Genomic DNA, 10,654 nt, shown 5'->3' with positions numbered 1-10,654 from the left:
GGGGGGGGGGGGGGGGGTGGACTAACTTTTCTATCTCTAGGTAAGATTTCTCCTTTGGTTTTAAAAAGGCTCAGACAAGAAACAGCGAAGAGGAAAGCGACAGCTGACCAGAAACACAGCAGTGGGGGTTTAAGGAAAAAACTTTTCTTCATTTTAAAAGATGCAGGAAGACAATTGATCCGTTTCAAGTTTCTGTTCCACACACCAGAGCAAAGAGCTGCTGTCAGGATCCTCAGTTTTGGTCTCCAGTTATTCCAGCAGGAGGAGAGAACTGGAGTAGGATTGTAGCACATGAATATTTAATGGAGGCAAAAACCATATATATATATATATATATATATATATAAAAAGCAAACCACCATCTTATCTCTGGTTTGGTGAAGAAATGCCAGAACTGCTGTGCATCACCTTCTAAATTCAAGTCAGTGTTGAAGCCTTTTGGACGTTTAAGGAATTGTCTGGTCATTCCTGAATAAAACTATAAACAGTTAACAGATTGTCAGTCAGAGTTCGGAGCATTAAGACAAGAGCAGATGTCTTCACCCAGGCTAGGCTAACAGCTAGCCAAAAATCCTTTTTTCAGGCTTATAAAACAATTGTCATAAAAACGACGCTGGTCTTAAAGAACACTACTTCACCTCTAAACAGTGCCACACAAAAGTGTGTTCAGTCACCGTTTTCTCATGGATGGAATTTAAAAGCGATTGTTTAATCAAACAGCAGAAAAGACAAACGGCGGTCTGATTGCGGCGTTCAAACCGCTGACTCAGCCGAGCGGCGGTCGCAGGGATCCGTTTGTGTTTCGTCAGCAGCAGACGCTGCAGCCTCCCTTCCTCGGTTCCCTCCTTCTGCACGGACATGATTTGTCCCATCTCCTGTCGCCCTTTCCTTTCTTTCTTTCTTTCTTTCCTTCTTTCTCTCCATCTCTTCCTCCCCTCCTGGGTTAGCTCTGCAGCTTAGCCCGTGGGCCCGGGGATGTTGTATTAATTAACTCGCCTCGCTGCACTCTCATCAAGCTGCCAGTAATAGGCCCTGCTCCAAGTTCCCCCCCCCTCCTGGAGCGCACCAAGATGGCAGCATCCGTAAACAACTTCAAATTTACAGCACTGCAGTCGCAGCGGCGGAGGGCCCCTGCTCCCTCCTCGCGCTGCAGCTCGCTTTAAAACCCCACATTCGGTTTTTGCTCTGCCGTTGCAGTCGACCTGCAGTTGCCGCTCGGAACAAACTGCAGCCCCCCTTTTTGTTGTTGTTGTTATTGTTATTGTTATTTTAATGTGCACAGCAGCACGGAGCAGAACTACTTGCTCAGCGGCGGAGCGGTCGTAAACAACTCGGCGTACCTTCCTCAGTGGCGTGATTAAAATGGGAGCAAATCTTCGTCAATATTAACGCGGTTTGACAAGCAGCCGTGCGAACGCTAACGTCTCGGCGGAGGGACCGTAATGAGGTAAATACCGCCGCGTGTTACTGGAGCCGAACGTCAGCAGCATTCCAGCAGCTGAGGGAAAACTCGAGGTGTGCAGATGCAGAAAGAGCCCCTCGGTCCACGGAGACGCCCAAACCATACATTACATTTGAATAGCTGGGTCACCGTATATATTTAGTGCTGTTTTTGTTAGAACTGCTTACCAGCTCTTTTTCTTTGGAAGACAAGTTCACTTTAGTGCACAACAAAGCCCAGGACTCTGTCTTCTTACAGTACGTACAGTGTGCTGAAGTTCATCTCCACACTGCAGCCTTAATTACACTCCTCCCTGACGTACTTTAAGCTGTTTTTTCATTTAAAAATACAAACTTTTGTTTCGACAAGAACGAAGAAATCAAAAACCAACTAAATACTCATGCAAGACCAGCAGGCCAATCATAAAAGAATCCTTCACACATGCGCCAATCAGGTTAACTCTACATCAGGGGTGGCCAATCCTGGTCCTCGAGGGCCACCATCCTGCATGTTTTCCTTGTTTCTCTGCTCCAACACACCTAATTCAGCAGTTAAATCACCTCTTCATGTTCTGCAGAAGCCTGTTAATCACCCATTGATTCAAATCAGGTGTGTTGGAGCAGAGGAACAAGTAAAACATGCAGGATGGTGGCCCTCGAGGACCAGGATTGGAGACCACCGCTCTACATGAACTGGGATCAAATTCCAGATTCATCAGTACGACCCCAACGTGTCACAGGTCGACCCAAGACCAAGCCAAGATTAGCGGTGATGACCAAGAAGGAGCCCTAAAAGCTGAGCTCTCGAACACCATTTTGCCTAAAAGTTTCAGACATTGTCACCAAGAACGCCATTCGGGGGCGGGAGAAAAAAGCAACTGCAGCAGAAAGTTTGTTTTCCCAAAACTATCCGGAGCGGTGTGGACCACAAAGAGAGAGAGACTCTAAATGGAACCGACTGATCTCTGAAGGGAACAAAGGAACTTCAGAGAAGCTCAAAAGACTCGCCGTAAAGGCAAGATTTTTAAAAACTGTAAAGAAACAAGGTGAATCCAATGGAAGATCTTAAAAGATGCAAATAATTTAGAGAAAACAAACAAAATGCAGCTGAAGATCAGTTGTCAGAGCCACAGAACGTCGAGACATCCATCGAAATAAGTTCCTCTTTTTAAAAAACACAAAATAAACTGAAAGAAAGAGCCGAAACAAGCAGCAACACATAAGACAAATTAAACCTTGACGCCTCCATGAAATCAAAAAGAAAGTTTAAATTATTATTTTCTTTCATGCTCTACATTAACAAAACAATTGAAGTTTGTTATTTTCTAAAAACAACATTTTTATGACCCGTTCTGAACTTTCAACGCTTTTTTAATTTATAAATTTGACATTTCAGCTGGGTGGTTTGTTGTATTTTAAACTGATATTGGGAGGAGAAAGTTTGGTTATTAGTTCTGTTATCTTCTGCGAGGAAAGGCGGGCGATCATGTAACTGCTTGTGTCTGTGTGCACAATGGTCTGTTAGCGAAATATGTTGTGAACCACTCGACAGATTTTAAGAAACTCCAAGTAATTACTGGATGTACGTGTGACATTTCAAGCTCATTTCAAGATGGCTGCCACAGCTAACAGAGAAAACTGCTCTAGCTCAGCTAATTGCGCAGACGGAGGTAAAACTGGGTGTGGTAGTAGCTGAGAGTCATTTCCAACACATACTCCAAGTGCTAACAGATCGCCTGACAGCTTTGTTAAAAACTGTGGTGTTTTTACACAGAATGTTACTTTGGTTTTTTTTGGGTTTTTTTTTAGGAAATCTTACAATTTCTGGAGGCAAAGAGTGGTTTTAAATGCAAAAACAGATTACAGCAATAAAATATTGATGGAGACAGAAAACCAGTAAGGCTTTGTAACTAAATCACAACAAAAAATAATGAAATCACGTCTGGTTTAAGCGCATACATAATCCATAAATAGCTGGATGAAAAATCTAATAAAAAGGATAAAAAATGGGCAACAAAAACAACCAAAACGAGACGCGAGTGTCACGAGGTTCGAGTCAGTTTAGGTTGATCTTAGTGGCGCTCTTAAATGTTGTCATTTTGATATTTAGTTAAAACTTTTAGAATTATGACGACCCTGCTACAAACACTCTCAGTTAGCATCTGTAGCTGTAAATTAGAGTTTAGATCTTGGTTAAATGCTCCTGAGCTGTCTGTGCTGTTGGGAACTCCTCACCAATGAGGATCTACGATCCATCATCTTTATACTGAGCTGCTGAGAGGCACCTAAATGAAATGAAAGCAGCGACGACAGTATGAGTCACGCTACCAGCAGCTCTTCATTCTAAAGACCAAGCACAGAAATACTCCAGCCTGCTTCATCCATAAACAATGATCCGAGGGCTCTTATTTTTGTTTTTTGGACCCGGCTTCTTGTCTGTTTTCTCTATCAGTGGCAAAAAATAGCCCCTCGCCGAGTCGCACTCAGACGTGAGTCAAATCAAGCCTCAATTTTCGAATTTCGTGAGCAGATTTCATCTCCGCCAGCTGCAGAGGCAGGGAGAGAGGAGGCGTTCTGGTCGGCCTTCAGTCGGGCCTTATTACAGCGGAGGACGCGTCAACAATCGGCGGAAGAAACTCACGAACGCATCGTGAACGTCCAGATGTGCGACGCACAAACCGACTCGGTCACCAAACAGACACGCTACCGCTGAGCTTTCATCAACACGCTCAGTGGGACGTTTCAATCGGCCAGGATGAGCCCTGCGTTCAGAGTCGTCTTTGGCTCTCGGGCCACCGCTCTGCATCAAAAACTTATTTGATTTGGGGTGAAAAAGAAAGCAAAACTACAACTTGACTCTGGCCTACGGCAGGAGGTGCTCTGGTAAATTAAAGAGTCCGAACTGCTGCAGCTCGGTGCTTCAAGAACGAGAAGAAAAACACACACACACACAAAAAGAAAACGATTCGAGCTACAGCTGCTCAACAACAGCAAAGGGATTTTCTTACCTCATACAGTTTCTTTGGGATTTCAGCCGAGCGCAGAACGCTGACGAGTCTCAGAAACTAATTACAGAAGACAATCCCAACAGTGCAACACTTCCAGATATGCCTTTTTTTTCCCAGCTAATGATTGAAATAATTATGTGGATCTTAGTTATATGTTGGAAAGTTATTTTTGTGACGGTAAATTAATACCCTTCAAATTTTATGGAGTGGTTATTTGTAGAAATGACACACCATCTCCCTACAACAGACAGTTTCAAGGCCGATCCCTGGTCCTTTACAGCCGTTTCTGCAGGTGGTGAATCCACCAGAGGGTGGTCATACGTAGCTTGTTCCTTGACCTAGAGGGTAAAGTCCACTAGTGGCTCTCAAACAAGCAGCTTCTCCAGGCCCCTTTGTCTTACACTCATTGTAAGGTTTGTTAGTCCCATGGGGGACACTAACAGAGGTGAACTGCCCAAGACAAGATAACCTTTGGGGTCCTCAGACCGGTCAAACCCCTCAACAACCATAAGGTGGTGATTTACAAAGGAGCTCAAAGCTGAACTGATGCTCCTCTGGACTAAAAGGAGCCAGTTGAGGTGATTTGGATGGCTACCAATAAAAATATTTAGGTTTAGTCCCACATGGAGGAGACCTGGAGGCAGACCAAGGTCTAGCAGGAATGATCAAATCTCCTGACTCAGGGGTGTCCAATCCTGGTCCTGGAGGGCCACCATCCTGCATGTATTCCTTGTTTCCCTGCTCCAACACACCTGATTCAGTGGGTAAATCACCTCTTCATGTTCTGCAGAAGCCTGTTAATCACCCATTGGTTCAAATCAGGTGTGTTGGAGCAGAGAAACAAGTAAAACATGCAGGATGGTGGCCCTTGAGGACCAGGATTGAACACCCCTGTCCTGACTGGTCTCGGAACACTTCAAAGTCCTTCCAGATGAGCTGGAGGAGATAGCTCGGGAGAGGGAGGTCTGAAGATTTCTGCTCAATCTGTTGCTCCCACAACCCATTCACAAATAAGTGCGAGAAGACTCAAGTTGTAGACTCAACTTGCTCAGAAATCAAAGGCCGTCACAGCTGTTTGGATTTGCACCCATCTACCCACAGCAGTATTGTCACTTAAAAACCTTTGGCACTTTACAAAAAAATGACACATTCACTTGTTCTGTAAGTTTATATGGACTTAATGGGAGCAGATGTGTTTCAATATGACTGCATCATCAGCGTATAGTGTTACACACCTGTAAAAGAAGAGTCTTGCTGTTCGTCGTTTCAGTTGTGAAACCCAGTTTCCAAAAATGAGCACACTGTAGGGAATAAAACAAATCAAACTGTTAGGCTTTTTCAGATTGAAAACATGTTACTGAACAGAACAGAATCATCAGCATACGACGCACATACCTGTCTTTGTTGTCCGCCGAGTCTTTCCAATGCTTTCTGGAAGTCCATCAGGTCAAGAAGTCGGCGTAAACTTTACAACAAACTTGTTTAACAACTTTATCGTCTCTGGTGCATCTCAGGAGATCGTGTGAACCCTGAGAAATCTCTGTTCATACGAGACGATGGTGTGAACGGATCCTGAACAGTTGTGATCTTCAGGCCCTCGGGCGGCGCTGCGTTAAAAACCCACACAGTTCTCTGGTGGAAGCTGCTGCATGGACTCAGACAAACAGTTAAAACTTCATCATGCAAAGACAAATGTTTATAAATAGGAGCTAGAGGTGCCTGCTTTTGACCTCAGCTTGTTCAGAATAAACTTAAATGTGCCAGTGATAAATGTGTCTTTGCTGGAGTTTTTGTTTTTTACAAAAATATAAAAATTCAAATAAACTAGACCAAATGTTGCATTTCATCTTTAAATTAAAAAAAAAAAAAAAAAAAAAAAAAAAGCTAATCAACCTGTCTGCTGCAATCTTATTTGACCAGCAGGGGCCCACGGTGAGCGCCCCAAGCCCTCACGATAAATACCACTCCTAAAAGCTACCGTCTGGCAGGAAACACACCAGTTCTTTAAATTCTTGTTGGCTCATCATTAAAAAGGAGCAGTTCCTGTCACAGAGACGGATGCACGTGTCCTCGCTGGTTTGGGTTGGAGCTGAGAATCGACAATCAGAGGCCTGGATTCTCTCTCCGGTCTGCTCGGAACGTCAGCGAGGGCTGAGAAAAGACAGACAGGGAGGACTGGTTTGTTGCCTGCCGCCCATGAGCCGGCGGCTTGCCACAGCTGCTGTTCTCGAGGCTTGTTTTGCGTGGGAAGGGGGTAAAATGTAAGAAACTAAATAAATAAATGAGAGGCAAGATTTTACCGTGGCACTGCGAAATGAGAAATGACACTGGTCTCCCTAAAACGCGGCGCCTCGTCGGGCTGCTATGGATTAGTTAAGGCTGTTATTCTAATCTGCGCCCCTTTTCTTCGCCGCCTCATTACGGAGCGGAGATGCCAAGACGTCATGGGGAGAAGTAAATACGTTACGAGCGACGAGGATGCCGAGCTGATGGAAGGCAGCGTTGAGCTGACGAGCGTCAGCCGCTTGTGATGAGAGGACGTAAATCCAATCAGCGAGCATGTTTGACCACGGACGGCGAGAAATGGGAACTCATCGGAACAAGGCCGCACGTCTTTGATGTCTGACAAACGGAAATATTCAGCATTTTATACGATGCAACGTAAGCTTCGCTGCTGGTCTGTCAGCGGCAGCAAGTTGGGCAGATTTCTAGGGGTAGTGTCTCGAAAATATGGTTGTATTTGTTTTGGCCTGCTGCTTGATTAACTTCGAGCCAAAATAGCTTCTTTAACTGGAGTTCGCCACCTTCTACTTCACAGTCGACTCGTTTCGCACACATTCACCACTGATCCCTTCTCCTCCTGCAGCAGACAGGTGCAGATGACTTAAAGGGTATTTCAGGACGTGCTTAATGAGACAGCCTCACGCGTGGAGAAAGTACTTGAACTAATCGGTGACACAGGTTGATTAAAGGCATCCTATACAAACCACTTCATCTAAATCAGCCTAAAGGTTTTTTTTTTGTTTTTTTTTTCCTTCATTTAACAAGTTGAAGAGCATTTCATCATAAAGAGAACTTTGTGGAAGAAGAGTGGCACCGAGGTGTTTCAACCTGGAGGGCCGGGCAGGGATGCAGCTTTTCTGACTTATGGATTTTACAGAAATTAGGGGCTGATTAGATCAAATGTCTAAATGTGACAAAAGGCAAAAAGGACTTGATCTCGTTAAGAGTTTGAACTCCATTAGTCACAGATCCTCAAATACTTTACATATTAAAAAAAAAAATCCATTTAGTTCCAAGTAGATGACAATAGCATCACGTTCTTCAGAGAATGGATCAAAATTCTCTGGAAACTGGTGTAGCCTGGCTCTTGTTATTTTTTTCATTTTCCCCTTAGACCCAGTTTACTATTGCTGCTGAATATTTAAAATTCACAGTACACAGTTGAAGTTTCACAGGATTAAGCAAGCAAGACGTTTTTTGGGGCTTTTGATCAACTGGTCCAACAGTCACCTGGGCTCATGAGATAGGAACCGAAATGACGAGATCCCGGATACAAGCGGCTGAAACGAGTAGAGCTACTGCTTGTCTGCAGCAGAAGGACTCAGCCGAAGAGGTTCAGGCATCTGTTCAGGATGCCTCCTGGTTTCCTACCCCTAAAGTTTCTGAAAGGAGAATCTCACTGGGTTAAGGATTGTTTGGGTTTCCCTCCTTGGACCTGTCACCTCAGTGACTTCACCTAAAATGAATGATTTTTTTTTCTTTAGGCTCAAGGATATATTGCATAAGCTACAGTTTAATCAGAAGTTGCATCTCCCAAACTTTAACAGTCGCTGTAGGTGGATTAAAGCATCTCACAACCTGAACCGTTGCTGCCGTTTTTGTGTATTTTAGACTAATGACAAGCACAAAACTCAAGAAATAAAGAAAACAGACTTGTTGCTATTGTAAGCAACTTGTAGGAGAGTCACATCGCACCAAACTGGTTATGTTTGGACAAACTTGTTTGATGGGTTTATAGTTTTTGACTGAGTCAACATAAAATTACACCTAAAAACAATATACAGTTTTGATACAAGTTTTCTTCCCATGCCACTAACTCGAAACCAACTACTTTCAGTTATAATTCATTAACTCCATAAAAACTTAAAGATAAAAGTCTTATGTGCGGTACTCTTCACCTTGAAACATTTGGAGATGGTTGGAATGTTCCTCTTAACAAAAATAAAATTTTATTCTGACTGATTGGAATTTTAGTAAAATTAACATCAATAGGAACAAGTTTTTCGAAGGCCCTGACACATCTCAGTTTGGGCATAATTTTGCAAAGGATCTATCACTAATAGACTATCTGCTCATGAATACAGGGCTCTACACACCCACAGCAGAAGGAAAACCAGGAGGACGGTAAAGACCTTTATGATGCTGAAGAATCCACACAGAAACGAGCCGAGCAGAAAGCCTGCTGGATCATAAATCACATCAGACCAAGCGAGCGAACGAACATGTGTTTACGTGCGACTTGCTGACACCAGCAGGTCTGGACAAAAATGTACAAACAGCTTTTATTTATCCCCGGTCCCGTCACGTTACAGTACGTTAGGTTTCACTGCTGCAGCGGTGGGGTGGGCGGGGTTAACGGGTGCCATTAAACCAGACCCAGAAACCGTACAGAGGACACAGCGTCCAGCCTCAAATCTTCATGTACCGGCGTCGTGGGAGCTGCAGGTCCAAACGTTACAGCTGTACATCAAGGGCAAACAGGATGGAGGTTTTTTTTTTTATTTTTGTAGCCTCATAAATGCAACCAACAGGCAAAAAGCTCCAGCAGAAGCAGCACAGTCTGAGGTGAACGTGCTCTAATTGTTCGCAGGGAGGGGTTTGACTTCAGCCGCTACCGCAAGAAAAAAGGGAGTTGAACTAGTTAGAAAAATACAAGAACTGCAATTTCTTTTTCCGTCTAGGACATTTTCTGTTGATATGAGTTTAATGTACATATACTGTATAGTTTGGTGCGATAAAGTATTAGAAACTGCACTTTGAGATTGATGGATTTCATCCGTTTAGATCCATCTGGAGCTCATTTTTATTCTATTTTTACTGTTCCTATTTTCTGATTTGACAAAAATCCAACGTGGATCAAAGTGCCAACAGTCAACTGTTACGGGTCATACTGGAAAAGAAAAATATTTCAGTCCTCTTAAAAGCAATTTCTACTGTAATGTCATTTAAACTGACCTTTTGTAATAAATATTCGGGCAAATTACGAGCTGCATGGAAAACCACATTTATTCACCTTGTATGAAGGATTTCAGGTTCTCTGATTTTTTTCCACTATCAGTTTTAAAAAGCTTCTGTTCGCCGACTAAAAGCATGCTCTTTTGAAATAAATTGAGCGATCTATCAGGAGAATGTTTGTCAGCTGTGAAGCACGGTGGTGGAAGTGTCATGGTTTGAAGGCACTCCTCTGCTTCAGGGACAACACATCGATTCAGCTGTGAATTCTGAGCTAAACTGATTTCAGTTTTCAAAGCAGAGTTTGAACAGAAGCTGAAATTCAGAGACTGCTTTACTAGAAAGGGGGCAGGCTGGAATTCTAACATTTCATTTCTTTTTTTTATTAAAACAAAATATTTGTTTTGTACTTAAAGAGCTGAGAGGCTTGATTTATTTTCATGACATTTTCTCAGAACAAGTTCACTGATGATCTCAAAATAATGCAGCTCGTTTCCTTGTGAGAATCAGAATTTAGACGAAATCAGGAAAAAGGGAACTTTATTAGAAATCAGCTGATTCAAACTAAAAATGTCTCAAAGATCAGTCATTGGTTAACTTCTCGTTAGGAATCTTCTTAAAGATCCTGAATGATGAAAATGGTGAAAAACTGAGCAGTTCTGGTTCCACTCAGTCCTCTTTGTTACGTTGAGATAACAGGACTTCTGAAGTTTTCCCAAATTTAGGCGCCCACTTGTTGGTGATCGTTTCAGAGAATTAAATGCAGATTCTTAAATGCGTCGATAAAACAAGTCAAATTACTTCACGTAAGAGCTACTTTTCATTTTGAAATCGAATCATTTGATTTTTTTTTTTTTTCTAATGGCCTCCCTTCTCCCCTTACAGCCATCCTCTCCACACCATTATTGAAAACTATTTATTCTAGTGATTATCAAGTGGAGTGTTTATTATATATATATATATATATATAT

General features: G+C 42.9%; 1 long non-coding RNA gene across 1 annotated transcript in view; it reads right to left on the bottom strand.

Moving 5' to 3' along the window:
• The window catches only part of LOC108234860, a 23,897-nt gene extending 13,872 nt beyond the window's left edge, over nucleotides 1–10,025 (bottom strand). Inside the window, exons 1-2 of the long non-coding RNA XR_001808551.3 lie at nucleotides 5,844–10,025; nucleotides 5,684–5,749 (exon numbers count right to left, since the gene is read on the bottom strand). This is a non-coding gene — a long non-coding RNA (uncharacterized LOC108234860). The remainder of the gene's footprint in view (nucleotides 1–5,683; nucleotides 5,750–5,843) is intronic.
• Nucleotides 10,026–10,654: the final 629 nt, after the last annotated feature.

Source organism: Kryptolebias marmoratus, linkage group LG7 (assembly GCF_001649575.2).
Source record: "Kryptolebias marmoratus isolate JLee-2015 linkage group LG7, ASM164957v2, whole genome shotgun sequence".
NCBI lineage: Eukaryota > Metazoa > Chordata > Actinopteri > Cyprinodontiformes > Rivulidae > Kryptolebias > Kryptolebias marmoratus.
This window is presented reverse-complemented; position numbering and strand designations above follow the sequence as displayed.